This window comes from Ranitomeya imitator, chromosome 2, assembly GCF_032444005.1.
Source record: "Ranitomeya imitator isolate aRanImi1 chromosome 2, aRanImi1.pri, whole genome shotgun sequence".
In the NCBI taxonomy this organism is placed as follows: domain Eukaryota; kingdom Metazoa; phylum Chordata; class Amphibia; order Anura; family Dendrobatidae; genus Ranitomeya; species Ranitomeya imitator.
This window is the reverse complement of record NC_091283.1, coordinates 328297226-328319486: the sequence shown is the minus strand read 5'-3', so window position 1 is coordinate 328319486 and position 22261 is coordinate 328297226. Positions and strand designations below refer to the sequence as shown.

At 44.5% G+C, this 22261-nt stretch overlaps 1 pseudogene; it reads right to left on the bottom strand.

Moving 5' to 3' along the window:
* LOC138666489 (zinc finger protein 420-like) overlaps positions 1 to 21083 on the bottom strand; it is a 110871-nt pseudogene extending 89788 nt beyond the window's left edge.
* Between the last annotated feature and the right edge of the window lie 1178 nt (positions 21084 to 22261).

The window sequence follows — 22261 nt, the reverse complement described above, 5'->3', positions numbered from 1 at the left end:
CCCCTGATTTTTTGGACTCATAGATAGATAGACAGAAGGAATGAGATAGATTATAGATATGAGATAGACAGATGATAGATAGATAATAGATAGATACCGTATATACTTGAGTATAAGCCGAGACCCCTAATTTTGCCACAAAAAACTGGGAAAACATAATGAATCGCGTATAAGCCTAGGGTGGGAAATGCAGCAGCTATCGGTATATTTCAAAAATAAAAATAGATACCAATAAAAGTAAAATTAATTGAGACATCAGTAGGCTAAGTGTTTTTGAATATCCATATTGAATTTGGAGTCCAATAAGATGCTCCGCACAAAATATGCCCATATAATGCTCCATAAAGTTTATGATGGGCCTCATAAGATGCTTTATACAAAAATACGCCCCATATAATGCTGCACAAAGGTTGATTATGGCCCCATAAGATGCTCCATAGAAACATTTACCCCATATAATGCTGCACAAAAGGTGATTATGGTCCCATAAGATGCTCCATAGAAACATTTGCCCCATATAATGCTGCATAAAGGTTGATTATGGCCCATAAGATGCTGCATAGAGTATGCGGGGACACCGGCACTTGCGATATTCACCTGTTCCTGCAGTGACTGTTCAGGTAGAGGGCATGCACTAAACACAAAATCGCGCCCTCTGACCTCAACGTAACAGCCAGAGGAAGCGGAAGACAGAGCCTGGCGGTGGAACGGGACAGGTAAATATCACAATGCTCACCCTTCCCATCATACCCACCCTCCGATGCGATGGTCTCCGGGCGCCGGCAGCTTGTTCCGGTGTTCAGCGGTCACTGGTACTACTCAATAAAGTAATGAATATGCGCTACACCCCTATGGGAGTGGAGTCGCATCCATATTCATTACTTTAATTAGCGGTACAACGTGACCGCTGAACACCGGAACAAGCTGCCGGCGCCAGGAGACCATCGCATCAGAGAAGCTGCCAAGGACCGCGCCTGGAGGGTGAGTATGATGTGACAGCTGCTGCACCCCTCCCCCACCAACCCCCTGGGACAATGATTCGAGTATAAGCCGAGGGGCACTTTCAGCCTAAAAAAATGGGCTGAAAATCTCGGCTTATACTCGAGTATATACGATAGATGAAAGATAGAAGGAATAAGATAGATACATATATTCATATACAGTATCTATAGATTATCTATCTATAGATATATCTATGGATAGAGGTAGATAGATATATGGATAGATAGATCTATGTATCTATAGATATATCTATGTATCTATCTATCCATATATCTATCTACATCTATCCATAGATACATAATAGCAAGGCCAATGTTTATTAATGAACAATATGTTTAATTAAAAGATGGGAAAAAAATGGTGTGGTCTCACGTGCAATTTTCTGCTCCAGAGGGGGAAAGCCGACGGCCGGGGGCCTTAAATTTGTAGCCTGGGAAGGGGGTAATACCCATGGCCCCTTCCCAGGCTATCAATATCAGCCCGCAGCTATCTGAATAGCCTTTATTGGCTATTAAAATAGGGGGACCCCCTAAAAAAATGATGTGGGGATCCCCCTATATTTTATAGCCAGAAAGGCTACGCAGACAGCTGCGGGCTGATATTCATAGCCAAGAGAGGGGCCATGGATATTTGCCCCCCGGCTACAATTACCAGCCTGCAGCCACCCCAGAAATGGTGCATCTCTAAGATGTGCCATTTCCAGCACTTAGCCCCTCTCTTCCCACTGCTCTTTATCAGTGGCATATGGGGTAATAAGGGGTTTATGTCACTTTTGTATTGTAAGTCCAGTTAATAACGAGTGTCCCACGATGATCTCCCCTATAGAACAGTGACAATCAGGTGATGTCACCACGCTATAGGGCATCCAGCGACACACTGACAGGAGACAATGGTTCCTGCAGTGCATCACTGAAGAGGTTATCTTAGTTCATTGCTCTCACTTTATGGCAATGCTGTGTGGGAATTTTCCCAAGCAGCAGTGCCGCAAGTGAGAGTATGCACTATATTCACAGTGGCGGAGGGATACAGTGCGGAAGGATACCTTCCATCGTTACATCCCGGAGCCTATGGAGAGTGGTCGCATCAGCTGATGTGGCAGCTCTCCATGGGAGATCGTCGTGGGACAAACTTATTAATTGGATTACTGCGGACACAGAGTATATTGTTGGTTTACTATTTTCATTTTTTCTCAGGTGACAAGGACTTCGGGTAGAAAGTGATTGGTGAGTATGAAATATGTATGTATTTATTTTTTTTTTACATTCAATCACTGTCACTGTCAATTTACTGTCAATCACTGTCACTGTAGCAGGCATAGCCAGATGGGACTTGTAGTCCCATCGGATGATGCCTACACACACACAGCTCTGCAGACCCCGGCAGACCCCCGGACAGCCACGGCAGACCCCCTCGCACAGCCCCGGCAGACCCCCTCGGACAGCCCCGGCAGACCCCCAGACAGCCCCCTCACACCCCACACACACACACAGACCCCGCCTGCACACACATACACGCACAAAACTCCACCCACACACTTCCCTCCTCCCGATCTGCAGCATTTCATCCGCAGCTAAACCGCAGATCTTTTTTCATCTGCGGTTTTGCTGCGGATGTGCCTGACTCAATGCAAGTCAATGGGTGCAGAAACGCTGCAGATCCGCACAAAGAATTGACATGCTGCAGAAAATACACCGCTGCGATTCTGCGCGTTTTTTTTTCCGCAGCATGTGCACAGCGGATTTGGTTTTCCATAGGTTAACATGCTACTGTAAAACGCATGGAAAACTGCTGCAGATCCGCAGTGTCAAAAACGCTGCAGATCTGCGGGCAAATCAGCAAGTGTGCACATAGCCTTATAGATGTAGCCTTCCGGGACCTTCCTAGTGGTCCAATCGGAGCTGCTACAGGACCTAAGTATGTGACCTCCGACCTCCAATGGGAGGTCAGTCATCCCAAGGGCATGCTCAGTAGACGAAAAGCAGGACTTGTCCCTGGAACGTCTGCTCGCTGCTGATCAATGCTGGTTACAAAGGCTGAACCTGGAGCGGCAGCTGTAACCAGACGCACAGTGTCAGCTTGAGCCAGATGCCAGGACTGACATCTCTGGTGAGTAGACTCCATTGTGGCTGGGGAACTTGATGCCTAACACTGGGCACCATGTGTTGGGTAATAAAATGGCAAATTTGCAGTTTTCACTCTCCAGCATCTACTGTGTGCTAGTTTCCAGAAAGTGACTGTGGAGTCAAAATATTCACTGGAACAATTGCTAATTCATTGAGAGTTATAGTTTTCGAAATGGAGACACTTTATATGGATTTCTACTGCTCTTGTTTTCTGCCATTTAATCATATTAGAGCTTCTGCAAATAATGTGTTATCTACTCTGGGATCTGATCCTGCGACATCTGCTTTTGTCAAAAGTTGACGCCTTATTCATTCTGCAGGCAGTGATGGTAATGGAGAAGATGTTGGAACCAGAAACTCTAGGGCGGCACAGGTTCAGTCCAGCCACTAAGATTAGAGTGCCTGGAACCTGTATTACCTTCCAGTTTGGCAGTATATGCTGTCCAGCTGAAGTAATCTGGTCCCTGCATTAGCAAATTGGAAAGCACCACACCCTACTAAAGCTCGAAGCATATTGCTAGAATCTACCAGATACAGTCTTGTTCTCCGCTGGTTCAGTCCTCTGTGCTCAACACCCGGCTTGTGGATTTGTTTCCTGTTGTGGTCCTGGCCCGTTTACTGACTACTCTTGTCCGTTTTCATATTTTCTCTACTCTCCTGGTTCTGACCCGGCTACCTGATTATTCTACTTCCCTTGTCACACAACAGAACAGCAGGTAACACCGTGGCCAAAACCGAGCAGTCTCTGTGTAAGTACAGATCCATGTAGCTTGATTAACCCCTTCATGACCTTGGGGTTTTTCGTTTTTCCGTGTTCGTTTTTCACTCCCCTCCTTCCCAGAGCCATAACTTTTTTATTTTTCCGTCAATTTGGCCATGTGAGGGCTTATTTTTTTGCGGGACGAGTTGTACTTTTGAACGACATCATTGGTTTTAGCATGTCGTGTACTAGAAAACGGGAAAAAAATTCCAAGAGCGGTGAAATTGCAAAAAAAGTGCAATCCCACACTGGTTTTTTGTTTGGCTTTTTTGCTAGGTCCACTAAATGCTAAAACTTTTTTGCGTGCCGAGATGGCATTTTTAATGATAGCATTTTAGTGCAGATACGTTCTTTTGATCACCCGTTATTGCATTTTAATGCAATGTCGCGGCGACCAAAAAAACGTAATTCTGGCGTTTTTTCTCGCTACGCTGTTTAGCGATCAGGTTAATGCTTTTTTTCAATTGATAGATCAGGCGATTCTGAGCGCGGCGATACCAAATATGTGTAGATTTGATATTTTTTTTATTGATTTATTTTGATTGGGGCGAAAGGGGGGTGATTTAAACTTTTATATATTTTTTTTTTTTTCACATTTTTTTTAACTTTTTTTTTTACTTGTGCCATGCTTCAATAGCCTCCATGGGAGGCTAGAAGCAGGCACAGCACGATCGCCTCTGCTACATAGCAGCGATCTGCTGTTCGCTGCTATGTAGCAGAATTGCAGGTGTCTCAAGGACCTCTATGGTTACAATGGAGAAGTATCGCCGACCTCCGATCATGTGACGGGGGTCGGCGATGACATCATTTCCGGCCGCTCGGCCGGATGCGGTAGTTAAATGCCGCTGTCTGCATTTGACGGCGGCATTTAACTAGTTAATAGGCGCGGGCAGATCGCGATTCTGCTCGCGCCTATAACGGGCACATGTCAGCTGTTCAAAACAGCTAACATGTCCCGGCTTTGATGCGGGCTCACCACCGGAGCCCGCATCAAAGCAGGGGATCTGACCTCGGACGTACTATCCCGTCCGAGGTCAGAAAGGGGTTAAAGGATGATGAGCAAGGCAATTTCTGGGATCTGGAAAACTGAGTACTGAGTATGACCGCGAACAGTGCCCCAATACATTGTGTCTGCAAACTATTCCAGTAAGATCTTCTTTTAATTAGCTAAATTAAGCTTCTTCCCTTTTTATCCTGTCATGTGCACAGGCAGTAGTTTGCAACCATATATTGTTTCTTGAATCCGACAATACCAGCTGAAATTTGTAAGGTCCATATTCCTATTATCCTTTGTGAAGAATTCCAACGTTATCACCACAAAGTGACACACATCAGATTTGGGCCCCACTAGGAACACAAAACAGGCTACAGGAAATTGTTAAATCAGAGTATTTTAGGAACTACTACAGTATTCATCAGTTAAAAAATATGTAAATCGTGGTGAAACCTCTCTATGGGTAATTAGAGTATGGGGCTTGGTGGCTCTTGGCAATCTAAACTATCTTAAGGGCCAGTATTTTGTATCAGATGAGTTTCAAGAATAAATATTACACATTAAAAAAGAACTTTTAATAATAATGAGCTGAGAGGTATTAAACTTAGCTCTCAACATTTGGAAGAGGCAATGGAGGCCTTTTTTATAGGCTACCAGGGAATTACAGAATCAGATAAGCGAGGCAGACCGATCCCACCACAATCAAACTAGCACACAGAATTAACCTGTAAACAAAGACATAAAATAATACAATATGTTCCATCCAAAATAACAATGTATGTATGCGGGGAGCACTCCAACATTAAACTGGTGTTGCACTCAGTTGTGGTGGACCACTGAAACTACTATGAGTCCTGACCAGAAGAGTGGAAGAAGCCAGAGGACCACGCCGTCTTATTTCTCCTACTCCTGCACTGATTAGAAGCACTTCACTTTCATATTAAATGGTGCAGGTTTATTCTAGCAATGTTGGGGTTAATCACTTCAGTTGAGAGCTCCTGAAGTTTACATGCCTTGATACTCTCAGCTGTTCAGTGTGGTCCACTCCCCTCCCCTATATATACTAGCCTCTGGCAAGCAAGTATTGCCAGAATTAGCTTCATGTTGCATGGTTCAAGAGATGGTGTAGTTTTGCTGTTCAAGAAGGTGTTTGGTAGATTTAGCTAAAGACTGTTGCTTGATTTTGGTTGTGTGCAAATCCTCCCCTCCTACTTTAGTTTTCCTCTTCCTCCACTCCCGCTGTTTCCCTTTGTTGTTTGTGAGAGCATATTTGTATGATTGACATTTTCCTTTATTTCTGTATGTATTACCTTGTTATTCTGATTGGTGTGTTACCATACACTACTACTCCCCTCTTCACTGGGTGGGTGGGCGGAGAACGGACTGAGGGCAGATTTAAGAGCTCAGCAAGGTACGTTTTTCTGACATCTCAGCAACTCAGCCTGAAAGTAGATCTACCTACTGTAGTTTTGGAGGACCCTAACACATCAGATTTGGGGACAGTGACTCAAGCAATCCCTAGTGGAGCCTAAAATTGCTTTGCCTGACAGGTTCTCTGGGGGGGCGTGACAAGTTTGTTGCATTAAGGGAGTCCTGCAAGATTTACTTTAAGTTAAGGTACCGTCACACTAGACGATATCGCTAGCGATCCGTGACGTTGCAGCGTCCTCGCTAGCGATATCGTCCAGTGTGACAGGCAGCAGCGATCAGGCCCCTGCTGTGATGTCGCTGGTCGGGGAAGAAAGTCCAGAACTTTATTTGGTCGCTGGACTCCCCGCAGACATCGCTGAATCGGCGTGTGTGACACCGATTCAGCGATGTCTTCACTGGTAACCAGGGTAAACATCGGGTAACTAAGCGCAGGGCTGCGCTTAGTAACCCGATGTTTACCCTAGTTACCATCCTAAAAGTAAAAAAAAACAAACACTACATACTTACCTACAGCCGTCTGTCCTCCAGCGCTGTGCTCTGCACTCCTCCTGTACTGGCTGTGAGCGTCGGTCAGCCGGAAAGCAGAGCGGTGACGTCACCGCTCTGCTTTCCGGCCGCTGTGCTCACACAGTCAGTACAGGAGGAGTGCAGACTGCAGAGCACAGCGCTGGAGGACAGACGGCTGTAGGTAAGTATGTACTGTTTGTTTTTTTTTACTTTTAGGATGGTAACCAGGGTAAACATCGGGTTACTAAGCGCGGCCCTGCGCTTAGTTACCCGATGTTTACCCTGGTTACCGGCATCGTTGGTCGCTGGAGAGCGGTCTGTGTGACAGCTCTCCAGCGACCAAACAGCGACGCTGCAGCGATCCGGATCGTTGTCGGTATCGCTGCAGCGTCGCTAAGTGTGACGGTACCTTTACGTCTTCACTCCTCAGGAACCGAGGAGCAACGGGTGGTGATAATAATCTCGCTCCTTTAGGGTGACCCCACGCATGGGCATTTTTTCTCCTGTCTGACTCTCACTTGCTCCGGATGGTGGAGTTTTTTCTGGAGCTGCGTTCTGTATACGACGACCCAGACCGCGTCTCCCTGGCTACACAAACGTCAGCAGGGAAACCGGCCTGAGGAGGAGTATTGCTCCAAGTTTCAGAGTTGTTCCACAGATACTAAGCCGAAAGACCTCGCGCTCTGTAGCCAGTTATGTCACAGGCTATCTGTAAGGGTTAAGGATGCCTTTGCTTCGTATAAGAATTTGGTTTCCCTTGAGGTCGCTGTTGTGAATTCTGTTGTCAAGCTCCCTCCTGTGGTCATGAATGGTACTTCGGCTGGTTCTGTCCATGGACTTAAATCAGTTTTTATGAAGAGGTAAGCTATAGACTGGACCACGGTGAGTCATTGGACGTGGTATATCTCGATTTTTCCAAAGCGTTTGATACCGTGCCGCACAAGAGGTTGGTACACAAAATGAGAATGCTTGGTCTGGGGGAAAATGTGTGTAAATGGGTTAGTAACTGGCTTAGTGATAGAAAGCAGAGGGTGGTTATAAATGGTATAGTCTCTAACTGGGTCGCTGTGACCAGTGGGGTACCGCAGGGGTCAGTATTGGGACCTGTTCTCTTCAACATATTCATTAATGATCTGGTAGAAGGTTTACACAGTAAAATATCGATATTTGCAGAGGATACAAAACTATGTAAAGCAGTTAATACAAGAGAAGATAGTATTCTGCTACAGATGGATCTGGATAAGTTGGAAACTTGGGCTGAAAGGTGGCAGATGAGGTTTAACAATGATAAATGTAAGGTTATACACATGGGAAGAGGGAATCAATATCACCATTACACACTGAACGGGAAACCACTGGGTAAATCTGACAGGGAGAAGGACTTGGGGATCCTAGTTAATGATAAACTTACCTGGAGCAGCCAGTGCCAGGCAGCAGCTGCCAAGGCAAACAGGATCATGGGGTGCATTAAAAGAGGTCTGGATACACATGATGAGAGCATTATACTGCCTCTGTACAAATCCCTAGTTAGACCGCACATGGAGTACTGTGTCCAGTTTTGGGCACCGGTGCTCAGGAAGGATATAATGGAACTAGAGAGAGTACAAAGGAGGGCAACAAAATTAATAAAGGGGATGGGAGAACTACAATACCCAGATAGATTAGCGAAATTAGGATTATTTAGTCTAGAAAAAAGACGACTGAGGGGCGATCTAATAACCATGTATAAGTATATAAGGGGACAATACAAATATCTCGCTGAGGATCTGTTTATACCAAGGAAGGTGACGGGCACAAGGGGGCATTCTTTGCGTCTGGAGGAGAGAAGGTTTTTCCACCAACATAGAAGAGGATTCTTTACTGTTAGGGCAGTGAGAATCTGGAATTGCTTGCCTGAGGAGGTGGTGATGGCGAACTCAGTCGAGGGGTTCAAGAGAGGCCTGGATGTCTTCCTGGAGCAGAACAATATTGTATCATACAATTATTAGGTTCTGTAGAAGGACGTAGATCTGGGGATTTATTATGATGGAATATAGGCTGAACTGGATGGACAAATGTCTTTTTTCGGCCTTACTAACTATGTTACTATGTTACTATGTTACTATGACTTCCTCTGGTGGCTGTGGGTGGAGCCGCTGTTTCTGAGTTTCCTTCCACAGGTGACGAGGTTAATTCGTTAGCTGGCTGCTCTATTTAACTCCACTTAGATCATTGCTCCATGCCAGCTGTCAATGTTGTAGTATTGGTCAAGTTCGCTCCTGGATCGTTCTGGTTACCTGTTTACTCCAGCAGAAGCTAAGTTCCTCCTTGCTATTTTCTTGTTTGCTATTTTTTCTGTACAGCTTGCTATTGTGAATTTTGTCTTGCTTGCTGGAAGCTCTGGGATGCAGAGTGGCGCCTCCGCACCGTCAGTCGGTGCGGAAGGTTTTTTTTCCTGCACACTCTGCGTGGCTTTTTGTAGGTTTTTGTGTTGACCGCAAAGTGACCTTTCCTATCCTCTGTCTGTTCAGTAAGTCGGGCCTCTCTTTGCTAAATCTATTTCATCTCTGTGTTTGTGATTTTCATCTTAACTCACAGTCAATATATGTGGGGGGCTGCCTTTTCCTTTGGGGAATTTCTCTGAGGCAAGGTAGGCTTTATTTTTCTATCTTTAGGGCTAGCTAGTTCTGAGGCTGTGAAGAGTTGCATAGGGAGCGTTAGGAGCAATCCACGGCTATTTCTAGTGTGTGTGATAGGATTAGGGATTGCGGTCAGCAGAGTTCCCACTTTCCAGAGCTTGTCCTGTGTTAATGTAACTATCAGGTCTTTCCGGGTGCTCTTAACCACCAGGTCCATTATTGTCCTAACCACCAGGTCATAACAGTACAGCTGGCCCAAAGTATTAATGCATCTCAATAGAGGGATAAGAGAAGTTCTGAGACCATTTTTTTTCTTTGCAGTGTGTTTTGTCTCTCTTTTCCCCTTTACCTCTGGGTGGTTCAGGACACAGGTGTAGACATGGACATTCAAGGTCTGTCCTCTTGGATGGATAATCTCACTGCAAGGGTACAAAACATTCAAGATTTTGTGGTTCAGAATCCGATGTCAGAGCCTAGGATTCCAATTCCTGATTTGTTTTTTGGGGATAGATCTAAGTTCCTGAATTTCAAAAATAATTGTAAATTGTGTCTTGCTTTGAAACCTTGCTCCTCAGGTGACCCTGTTCAACAAGTAAGGATCATTATTTCTTTGTTACGTGGCGACCCTCAAGACTGGGCATTTTCCCTTGCGCCAGGAGATCCGGCATTGCGTGATGTTGATGCGTTTTTCCTGGCGCTTGGATTGCTTTATGACGAACCAAATTCAGTGGATCAGGCAGAGAAAATCTTGCTGGCTCTGTGTCAGGGTCAGGATGAAGCGGAGATATATTGTCAGAAGTTTAGAAAGTGGTCTGTGCTCACTCAGTGGAATGAGTGTGCCCTGGCAGCAATCTTCAGAAAGGGTCTCTCTGAAGCCCTTAAGGATGTCATGGTGGGATTTCCCATGCCTGCTGGTCTGAATGAGTCTATGTCTTTGGCCATTCAGATCGATCGACGCTTGCGTGAGCGTAAAGCTGTGCACCATTTGGCGGTATTATCTGAGCATAGGCCTGAGCCTATGCAATGTGATAGGACTTTGACCAGAGCTGAACGGCAAGAACACAGACGTCGGAATGGGCTGTGTTTTTACTGTGGTGATTCCACTCATGTTATCTCCGATTGTCCTAAGCGCACTAAGCGGTTCGCTAGGTCTGCCACCATTGGTACGGTACAGTCAAAATTTCTTTTGTCCGTTACTCTGATTTGCTCTTTGTCATCCTATTCTGTTATGGCATTTGTGGATTCAGGCGCTGCCCTGAATTTGATGGACTTGGAGTTTGCTAGGCGCTGTGGTTTTTTCTTGGAGCCCTTGCAGTATCCTATTCCATTGAGAGGAATTGATGCTACGCCTTTGGCCAAGAATAAGCCTCAGTACTGGACCCAATTGACCATGTGCATGGCTCCTGCACATCAGGAGGATATCCGCTTTTTGGTGTTGCATAATCTGCATGATGTGGTCGTTTTGGGGTTACCATGGCTACAGGTTCATAATCCAGTATTGGACTGGAAATCTATGTCTGTGTCCAGCTGGGGTTGCCAGGGGGTACATGGTGATGTTCCATTTTTGTCAATTTCGTCTTCCACTCCTTCTGAAGTTCCGGAGTTTTTGTCGGATTATCGGGATGTGTTTGATGAGCCCAAAGCCAGTGCCCTACCTCCTCATAGGGATTGCGATTGTGCAATTAATTTGATTCCTGGTAGTAAGTTTCCTAAGGGCCGATTGTTCAATTTATCTGTGCCAGAACACGCCGCTATGCGGAGTTATATAAAGGAATCCTTGGAGAAAGGCCATATTCGCCCGTCGTCATCACCGTTAGGAGCAGGGTTCTTTTTTGTGGCCAAGAAGGATGGTTCTTTGAGACCTTGTATTGATTACCGCCTTCTTAATAAAATTACAGTCAAATTTCAGTATCTTTTGCCGCTGCTGTCTGATTTGTTTGCTCGTATTAAAGGGGCTAGTTGGTTCACCAAGATAGATCTTCGAGGGGCGTATAATCTTGTGCGTATTAAACAGGGCGATGAATGGAAAACAGCATTTAATACGCCCAAGGGCCATTTTGAGTACCTGGTTATGCCCTTCGGGCTTTCCAATGCTCCATCAGTATTTCAGTCCTTTATGCATGACATTTTCCGAGAGTACCTGGATAAATTCCTGATTGTGTATTTGGATGATATTTTGGTCTTTTCGGATGATTGGGAGTCTCATGTGAAGCAGGTCAGAATGGTGTTCCAGGTCCTTCGTGCGAATTCCTTGTTTGTGAAGGGGTCAAAGTGTCTCTTTGGAGTTCAGGTTTCATTTTTGGGTTTCATTTTTTCCCCTTCTACTATCGAGATGGACCCTGTTAAAGTCCAGGCCATTTACGATTGGACTCAGCCGACATCTGTGAAGAGCCTGCAAAAGTTCCTGGGCTTTGCTAATTTTTATCGTCACTTCATCGCTAATTTTTCTAGTGTTGCTAAACCGTTGACTGATTTGACCAAGAAGGGTGCTGATGTGGTCAATTGGTCTTCTGCGGCCGTGGAAGCTTTTCAGGAGTTGAAGCGTCGTTTTTCTTCTGCCCCTGTGTTGTGCCAGCCAGATGTTTCCCTCCCGTTTCAGGTCGAGGTTGATGCTTCTGAGATTGGAGCAGGGGCTATTTTGTCGCAAAGAAGTTCTGATGGCTCGGTGATGAAACCATGTGCTTTCTTTTCTAGAAAGTTTTCGCCTGCTGAGCGCAATTATGATGTTGGCAATCGAGAGTTGTTGGCCATGAAGTGGGCATTCGAGGAGTGGAGTCATTGGCTTGAAGGAGCCAAGCATCGCGTGGTGGTCTTGACAGATCACAAGAATTAGACTTATCTTGAGTCTGCCAAACGGTTGAATCCTAGACAGGCTTGATGGTCGCTATTTTTCTCCCATTTTGATTTTGTGGTTTCGTACCTTCCGGGCTCTAAGAATGTGAAGGCTGATGCCCTGTCAAGGAGTTTTGTGCCCGACTCTCCGGGTGTTCCTGAGCCGGAGGGTATTCTCAAAGAGGGGGTAATTTTGTCTGCCATCTCCCCTGATTTGCGGCGGGTGCTGCAAACATTTCAGGCTGATAGACCTGACCGTTGCCCAGCGGAGAAACTGTTTGTCCCTGATAAATGGACTAGTAGAGTTATCTCTGAGATTCATTGTTCAGTGTTGGCTGGTCATCCTGGAATCTTTGGTACCAGAGATTTGGTGGCTAGATCCTTTTGGTGGCCGTCTTTGTCACGGGATGTGCATTCTTTTGTGCAGTCCTGTGGGACTTGTGCTCGGGCTAAGCCCTGCTGTTCTCGTGCCAGTGGGTTGCTTTTGCCCTTGCCGGTCCCGAAGAGGCCCTGGACGCATATTTCTATGGATTTTATTTCGGATCTCCCCATCTCTCAAAAGATGTCGGTCATTTGGGTGGTTTGTGATCGCTTTTCTAAGATGGTCCATTTGGTACCCTTGTCTAAATTACCTTCCTCCTCTGATTTGGTGCCATTGTTTTTCCAGCATGTGGTTCGTTTACATGGCATTCCGGAGAACATCGTTTCGGACAGAGGTTCCCAGTTTGTTTCGAGGTTTTGGCGATCCTTTTGTGCTAGAATGGGCATTGATTTGTCTTTTTCCTCGGCTTTCCATCCTCAGACAAATGGCCAAACCGAACGAACTAATCAGACTTTGGAAACATATCTGAGATGCTTTGTTTCTGCTGATCAGGATGATTGGGTGTCCTTTTTGCCGTTGGCTGAGATCGCCCTTAATAATCGGGCCAGCTCGGCTACTTTGGTTTCGCCGTTTTTCTGCAATTCTGGCTTCCATCCTCGTTTCTCTTCAGGGCAGGTTGAGTCTTCGGACTGTCCTGGTGTAGATACTGTGGATAGGTTGCAGCAGATTTGGACTCATGTGGTGGACAATTTGACATTGTCCCAGGAGAAGGCTCAACGTTTCGCTAACCGCCGGCGCTGTGTGGGTCCCCGACTTCGTGTTGGGGATTTGGTTTGGTTGTCGTCTCGTTATGTTCCTATGAAGGTTTCCTCTCCTAAGTTTAAGCCTCGTTTCATTGGTCCGTATAAGATTTCTGAGGTTCTCAATCCTGTGTCATTTTGTTTGGCCCTTCCAGCTTCTTTTGCCATCCATAATGTGTTCCATAGGTCGTTATTGCGGAGATACGTGGCGCCTGTGGTTCCATCCGTTGATCCTCCTGCCCCGGTGTTGGTTGAGGGGGAGTTGGAGTATGTGGTGGAGAAGATTTTGGATTCTCGTATTTCAAGACGGAAACTCCAGTACCTGGTCAAGTGGAAGGGTTATGGTCAGGAAGATAATTCCTGGGTTTTTGCCTCTGATGTTCATGCTGCCGATCTGGTTCGTGCCTTTCATTTGGCTCATCCTGGTCGGCCTGGGGGCTCTGGTGAGGGTTCGGTGACCCCTCCTCAAGGGGGGGGTACTGTTGTGAATTCTGTTGTCAAGCTCCCTCCTGTGGTCATGAATGGTACTTCGGCTGGTTCTGTCCATGGACTTCCTCTGGTGGCTGTGGGTGGAGCCGCTGTTTCTGAGTTTCCTTCCACAGGTGACGAGGTTAATTCGTTAGCTGGCTGCTCTATTTAACTCCACTTAGATCATTGCTCCATGCCAGCTGTCAATGTTGTAGTATTGGTCAAGTTCGCTCCTGGATCGTTCTGGTTACCTGTTTACTCCAGCAGAAGCTAAGTTCCTCCTTGCTATTTTCTTGTTTGCTATTTTTTCTGTACAGCTTGCTATTGTGAATTTTGTCTTGCTTGCTGGAAGCTCTGGGATGCAGAGTGGCGCCTCCGCACCGTCAGTCGGTGCGGAAGGTTTTTTTTCCTGCACACTCTGCGTGGCTTTTTGTAGGTTTTTGTGCTGACCGCAAAGTGACCTTTCCTATCCTCTGTCTGTTCAGTAAGTCGGGCCTCTCTTTGCTAAATCTATTTCATCTCTGTGTTTGTGATTTTCATCTTAACTCACAGTCAATATATGTGGGGGGCTGCCTTTTCCTTTGGGGAATTTCTCTGAGGCAAGGTAGGCTTTATTTTTCTATCTTTAGGGCTAGCTAGTTCTGAGGCTGTGAAGAGTTGCATAGGGAGCGTTAGGAGCAATCCACGGCTATTTCTAGTGTGTGTGATAGGATTAGGGATTGCGGTCAGCAGAGTTCCCACTTTCCAGAGCTTGTCCTGTGTTATTGTAACTATCAGGTCTTTCCGGGTGCTCTTAACCACCAGGTCCATTATTGTCCTAACCACCAGGTCATAACAGGTCGCCATGTCTCTGGTTATCCGGGTGGATCACCATCTTTGCCAGAGACATAAAGAGACACTCCAATTTGTGGCGGTTCAGGGGTCAAAGGAACCAGGGTATAAGTCATCTGAGGGACCCATCCAGATGGGTTAGGTGACTCATTCTGTTATTCAAACTGTAGTTCGGCATAAAGGGGAGTGTGTTTTTACCGTGGTGGAAAGGGTAATTTTGTGGGTGCTTGTCCTTCCCTACCTCACCATAAACAGCCACTGGAAAACTAAGGAGCCTGTGTTGCGAGGAGATTAGCAACCCGAGGATACATATCTCCTCTGTTGGTAAGTCACAATTTTTTCTACTGGCAGAGATCCATCTGGACAAAAATAAGGTGGTTATTTCAGCCTTTTTGGACAGTTGGGCAGGGTTTGGGCCAAAAAAAAGCAAGCAATATTTAATTAAAAAATATATATATATATTTTTTATTTATTTTTTTTGTTTAATATTGCTTGCATTTTTTCCCCCTATAATGGTTTTACCTGTAGTATATATTAGTTGTAAAACACATGAACACTAACAGTACCACGTAGTATATCTATAATGGATACTCTTATGACCATACTATAATTATTGTTGTTTGACTCTTTCTTGATAGTAAGAAACAGTTTATATTTTTGTATTAAAAGTTAACTGCATTTTTTTCAGGGGAAAAATACATCCTGGAGTGACTGATCTGCATCAGCTTAATTACTTGCACATGTGTGGAGTGTTTCCCCTTTCATATTGAATGAACATACCATTGATTCTGAGATTGCAAGATGCCAGATATCAACTTGAAAAAGGCATCTGCCGAAACGCGTAGTTTTAGGGGGGTGAGGGGTACATTTTTTGTCTATACATGTAACATTATTGGATTCGTTGCACTTCAATGTTTAAAAGTTCTTTGCAAAAACGTCTACTACTGTTCCTTCTACGCTCGCTGGATATCTCTCTTTTTTGCTTGGATACAGCTATGCTTAGTCTGGACTGAACTACTTCCGTGCTAAAGAGTCTGAAACGACCGTCACAGTGGCGAGCTGAAATTATTTATATTTTCTCTTTTTCTAGAATATGTTTTATCGTCCACTGGTTTTCACATGGATCTGGTGAAAGTCCGGGTGGTACTGGATTGGGATCATACTAAGAATTTGAAGGTGTTACAAAGGTTTTTGGGTTTCGCCAATTACTACTGTAAGTTCATCAAAACATTTTCTCTAGTGGCCAAACCTCTGACGAATATGATCAGGAAAGTGACAGATTTTTCCAAATGGTCCAGTCCGGCCACGGAGGCATTCGATATCTTGAAGGAGTGTTTTGCATCTGCGCCGATTCTCTTACAGCCTGACCTCACTCAGCCATTTATTGTAGAAGTTGACGAGTCTGAAGTGGGGGTGGGGACTGTGTTGTCACAGAGTGCATATCCTGATAAATTGCATACATGTGCATATTTTTGTAAAAAAAAAAAAACTTATCCACTGAAAAAAAACTGACATAACAGGGAACAGTGAACTCTCAAGTGGGCCTTTGAAGAGTGGCATCATTTTCTGGAGGCGTCAGTTCATCCAGTCATGGTAGTCACCGATCATAGGCATCTTGTATATCTAAAGTCTTTGAAATGCCTGACACCTAGACAGGCAAGATGGGCATTGTTCTTCACCAGATTTAACTTTTCTATTATATATATGCTGAGGAAGAACATTAAGGCAGATGCGTTATCTTGAGGTTTTCCTTGGGGGTGGAGATAATTGTGATCTTGTTTCAATACTACAAAAAGGGGGGTTTATTGCGTCTATATGGTTCAATTTTGAGAAAGAGGTTATAGAGTCTCAGGGAGACACCCCTGCTGCCAGTCCTTTAGGTAAGCAGTTTGTGTCTTTCAATCTCCATCTAAAAGTTTTAAATAAACATCAAGATTCGATCTTGGCTGGACATCCTGGTAGTAAAGCCACCACAGATCTCCTCACTCTGCATTCTTGGTGGACAGGGGTGCATCAGGATGTTTGGAAGTTTGTAGCTGCCTGAAGTGTGTGTGTACACTCAAACACCCCTCATATTCGTCCATCTGGGTCTCTCCAAGCATTGGCAAATCCCAGTAGACTTTGGACTCATTTATCGTTAGATTTCATTACTGATCTAATTGGTAATACTGTAATTTTGTTGGTGGTGGATAGATTCAGTAAGATGTCACATTTCATGCCGCTACCTATTTTACCTAAAACCAAGACCACTTGCTACAAATTTTCATCTGAGAGATCGTAAAACTACATGGGATTACTATCAATACTGTTTCTGATTGGAGGGGTGCAATTCATTTCCAAATTTTGGAAGGTATTTTGCACTCGTTTGGGGATCCATCTGTCGTTTTCTTCAGCGTTTCATCCATAGTCTAATGGGAAAACTTAATATGTTAACCGGAATCTTGTGAATTACTTTTGGTGTTGTTTCTGAGAATCAGGAGGATTAGGCTACTTATTTACCTCTAGTTGAATTTGCGGTAAATAATTGTTGTCATGAGTCTACTGGCAAGTCCCCCTTCTTTAGGGCATACAGATTTCATCCTCAGTTCAGCTATTTAAATAGAGATCGGTGTTCAGGAATACTTGAAGAAAGATTTTCATCATCTATTATGTCTGTGTGGCAAGGGGCTCTTAAGATTTTGAAGAAGATGGGGTCCAAATACAAGAGTGGCTTACCGAAGACGTTTGATGGATCCAGACCCATGCGTTTGTGACTTGGTGAGGTTGTCCTCAAGAAACATCAAATTTAAGGTTCCCTCTTGGAAACTGGGTCCCAGGTTCATCGGTCCTTATAAGATTGTGGCCGTCGTCAATCCCGTAACATTCCGCCTTGCTTTGTCACCCACCTTTTGGATTCATAATGTGTTTTTCCAGTCTCTATTAAATATGTTGTGTCTTCTGTACTGTCACCACTACCTCCATCTACGCTCATTGTTGATAGAAATTTGGAATTTCAGATTGCCAAGATGGTTGATTCTTGCATGGTTCATTGGTCACTTTAGTACACTTAAAGGGTATGGGTCCTAAAAAGAGGATGTGAGTACAGGCATCTGACGTTCATGCGATCAGGTTGATACGTTTTTTTCACATGGCACACTCTGCTAAACACAGCCCTGAGGTCCCTCAGGGGAATTAGGGGATGGGGGAACTTTCAGGGGTTTACTGCAACAAAAAGAAGCCAGAAGACTGCGCCATCTGATTCCTCCTACACTGATAAGAAGAACTTCACCTTCATACTAAATGGTGCAGGATTATTTTAGCAGTACATCTGTTAAGCTGAGAGCCCCTGTAAGCTTTCCTGAGTGATGCTCTCAGCTGTTCAGCGTTAACCACTCCCCTCTTGTCACAGGTTTACCGCAACAGAGAGGAGCCAGAAGACTGCAGAGTCTGATTTCTCCTACTCCTCCACTGATAAGAAGCACTTCACCTTCATATTAAATGGTGTAAATTTATTTTAGCAATTCAGGGGTTAATCTGCTCAGTAGAGAGCTCCTGGAAGCTTTACATGTTAAGGCTCTCAGCTATGCACTGTTAGAAACTCCCATCTCCTATATAAACTGGGCCCTTTGTGTGCACATTATTGTCAGAGCTAGCTTAAGCTGAATGGCTGGAGGAGGTTGGTGGTGGTTATTAGAGTAGGCGATTGGTGGATTTTTCTGTGACTGTTGCTAGGTTTTGAGTGTATAATAATTCCCTTTCTTATCCTACTTTGGTTTAACCCCATTCTCCACGCCCTGGTGTTACCTCTGTTGTTATGTGTGTATATTTGTATGACTGGTATTTTGCTTTATCCCTGTTTGTATTATCTGGTTAGTCTGGTTGGTGTATCATGGCACACTACTACTCCCCTCTTCCCTGGGTGGGTAGAGACAGGGAAAGAGCCCCTAGACCAGGGATACCAGACAACAGAATTGTGACAGTATTAGTACTCTCCATTTCAAAAGAGATTGTGCAGTAATCTGAATTCCCTAGGAATGAAAACATAATGTAATTTATGACGTAGAGTGAATACATGAAACCAGGACTTGAGCCAACACATCTCCTGCAGGGGTGAATAAATGTATATTACAACCATCAGCCACACACAGCTTAGAGATCTATCATGGCACAGGTGTAATGGTTTCTATGTAGTTTTCCCGGGATCCAAGAAGTATCGTTTCTCCTTGTGGAGAGTGACATGATAAGAATGTCGAGGTGAGGAGACTTAAAGCTGCAATGCTCCTCTGGGAAATATGCAAATCGTCTCTTCAGAGAGGAAGAGAACTAGAACTCTAGGGCCACCTATTGGAAGTAGCAATCCTAACAGGCTTTAAGTCTCCTCACCTCGACATGCTTATCATGTCACTCTCCACAAGGAGAAACAATACCTCTTGGATCCCGGTCAGATGCCTCTCAATCAGCCAAACCAGATCTCCACTTTGCACTGACAAGGGGCAGTACCCCGAAACACAGTGTCTGCAAATTGAGATTCTGGTTTGGCTATTATCCTAAGTCATGTGACAAGGCTCGTTAAAGAGTCGACATTGACTGTTAGGATTGCTACTTCCAATAGGTGGCACTAGAGTTCTAGTTCTCTTCCTCTCTGAAGAGACGATTTGCATATGTAGTTTTTCAAAGTCTTCCTTGAAGTTAATGAGTTTTAAAAGAAATTGAAAAGTCATGATAAAGGGAAACTCTGTTGTTATTGGACAGAAATTCACACTTGGCCCTCACTGCACATTTAATGTTGTTGATCATAAAAGTGAAGTTTGGTCAGAAAGACTGGACCTGGTCTTGTAGGGACCATATGAGCACATTCAGCAGCACAGAAAGGAGAGAAGGGAGATTCACCTAATAAGATATCAGGTTACTAGGAAGCCAACAGCATCATTACCCTCCGCTTTCTCTTACAGGACCATCATATTTTTAAGTGATTATCTAACTTGTCAGCACATTCTACATAGACTGTCATTTGGCTTTGTAGTTTACAAATCTGGACAGATAATGGTCAGCATCTTCAAATTTAGCTAGGTGAATCCTCCAGGCTATATGTTATATAGAAAGGGGATTTCAATGCCCAATGTCATTTGAACAGTTTTGGATGGAGGACAATGTTGTGGTCTAGAGGCAAAATAGTGATCACATGATTGTGATACGGCCGGAATACACCACCGATAAAGCAGCCACAGCCGGTGACTGAGAAGAATCTGTGACTTATCTGCATTTACTGGTTACTACTCACCTGGGTAGTCATATGTAGGAATCCCCTCTTTACACCGCTCATCCCCCCTCACATATGTCTCTGTAGTATTAATATGGGTCAGATCTTCACCCTGAAACAAATATTGTAAAAGTCACACACAGATGGAGAAGTCACATCTATGATCAGCTCTAATCCTGCCATCTCCACCGTTCTCATTACACAAGTATAAAACATATAATACTGGGGGATAAAACAAGACTGAGCACAAGACCTTCACAGCCGTCTACACATCATAGAGGAGATCTCATGACACCTTCTCTCCATCTACCTGATGATCCTGAGGAACATTGGGATCTTCTTGTTTACATTCCTGTGGAAGAAGAGGACTGGGACATCTCTCTGGTGTTGTCCTCTTACTGGATAGATCTGGAGGAAACACATACAGGGACTGAATTCATTCTTTACATACAGATAATTATAGGCCGTGTGTATTTGGTCCTGTCTATTACCTGGAGATGTGAGGGGCTGGGGAACCTCCATCATGACGTCCTTGTACAGATCTTTGTGTCCTTCTAAATACTCCCACTCCTCCATGGAGAAATAGATGGCGACATCCTGACACCTTATAGGAACCTGACACATACAATGATACCGTCATCTCCCAATACCTTCATAGCGTTACTGTATAATGTCCCAGCATTCCCAGCAGTGTCACCTCTCCAGTCAGCAGCTCAATCATCTTGTAGGTAAGTTCTAGGATCTTCTGGTCATTGATGTCCTCATGTATCAGGGGGTGAGGTGGAGGCACCTTGATTGGGCTCAGCGGTCTTCCCCATCCCTCAGACACAGGGTCCTGACAGCGCTCACTAGAGGTCTTCTTCACCACTGTGTAATCCTGGTTATGGAGAGACACATTAATAAATCTCACTACAGACATTTCCAGAGTCCTCACCTCTCCAGTTCTGTCCATCTGTTGTTCCCATAGATAAGAATGATGTAATGTGACGTCATCAGAATCTCTCACCTCTCCAGTAAGCCGGAAGAGGATCTCTAGGGTGAGGTGTAATATCCTCTCCAGCATCTTGTCTCTACCTATATCCATCCTTGATGGGTAAATCAGGAAAATTCTCTTCTATAGAAGATCTTCACTGAGAGGATCCAATATTGTAGAGACCTGAATGAGAAGATGAGCCGATGTAACATCATAAAAATCCTGTGTAATAATACAATTACTGGAGATAATAAGGGAAACATATGAGGAGATTTATTATTTTACAGTATTTAGTTTTCTTCTTTACATCTACTAATAAAACCTATATATTTAGGCCACAGACAACAAGCAGTTTCTTCCTCGGAGTCGGCAGCTGAATACGTTTCTCATAGACGCATCTTCCATAACGCTAATTCTCGTCTCATTTACCGACACTGGAATCGGCATTAGCAATACTGCAGGAGATATTCATTACACGTGACAGGAGAAATAACTACTTCATGATGAGGACGACATCTTCATCTTCTACTACGGCTCTAGAAACATATTTGTCTGTCACTGACTCCATCACCACCGGCCGTCTATATGAAGGTTTCCCGTCTTCCCCGAACTGGAATCTTCTATCATCTGGGCGATCTAATAACCATGTGTAAGTATATAAGGGGACAATACAAATATCTCGCTGAGGATCTGTTTATACCAAGGAAGGTGACGGGCACAAGGGGGCATTCTTTGCGTCTGGAGGAGAGAAGGTTTTTCCACCAACAAAGAAGAGGATTCTTTACTGTTAGGGCAGTGAGAATCTGGAATTGCTTGCCTGAGGAGGTGGTGATGGCGAACTCAGTCGAGGGGTTCAAGAGAGGCCTGGATGTCTTCCTGGAGCAGAACAATATTGTATCATACAATTATTAGGTTCTGTAGAAGGACGTAGATCTGGGGATTTATTATGATGGAATATAGGCTGAACTGGATGGACAAATGTCTTTTTTCGGCCTTACTAACTATGTTACTATGTTAGATCTCAGGTCTGATTCACACACAGAAGTTTGAGGCTTTTATAGGAGATTGTTGGTAAGAACCAAGACAGGAGATATATGAGGCCAATGTCTCCATGTACAGGGTTTATTTTTCTCAGGATATGATGGTTTTCTTTGGTACTTCCCCCCATTAGAAGGGACACCTGAGGATATTGGGGTCTTTACCTGCTACAGTCCTGGTGGGATTTACTCGGTTAAGTGGACATTGGACAAATATCACCATCAATTACCATCAGACTGAAGGAACATCGCTCCTCTATTCAGATCTATGGATCTAGGATTAAATCCATTGCGGCCCCTGCAAGAAAAGAATAACAAAGAGCA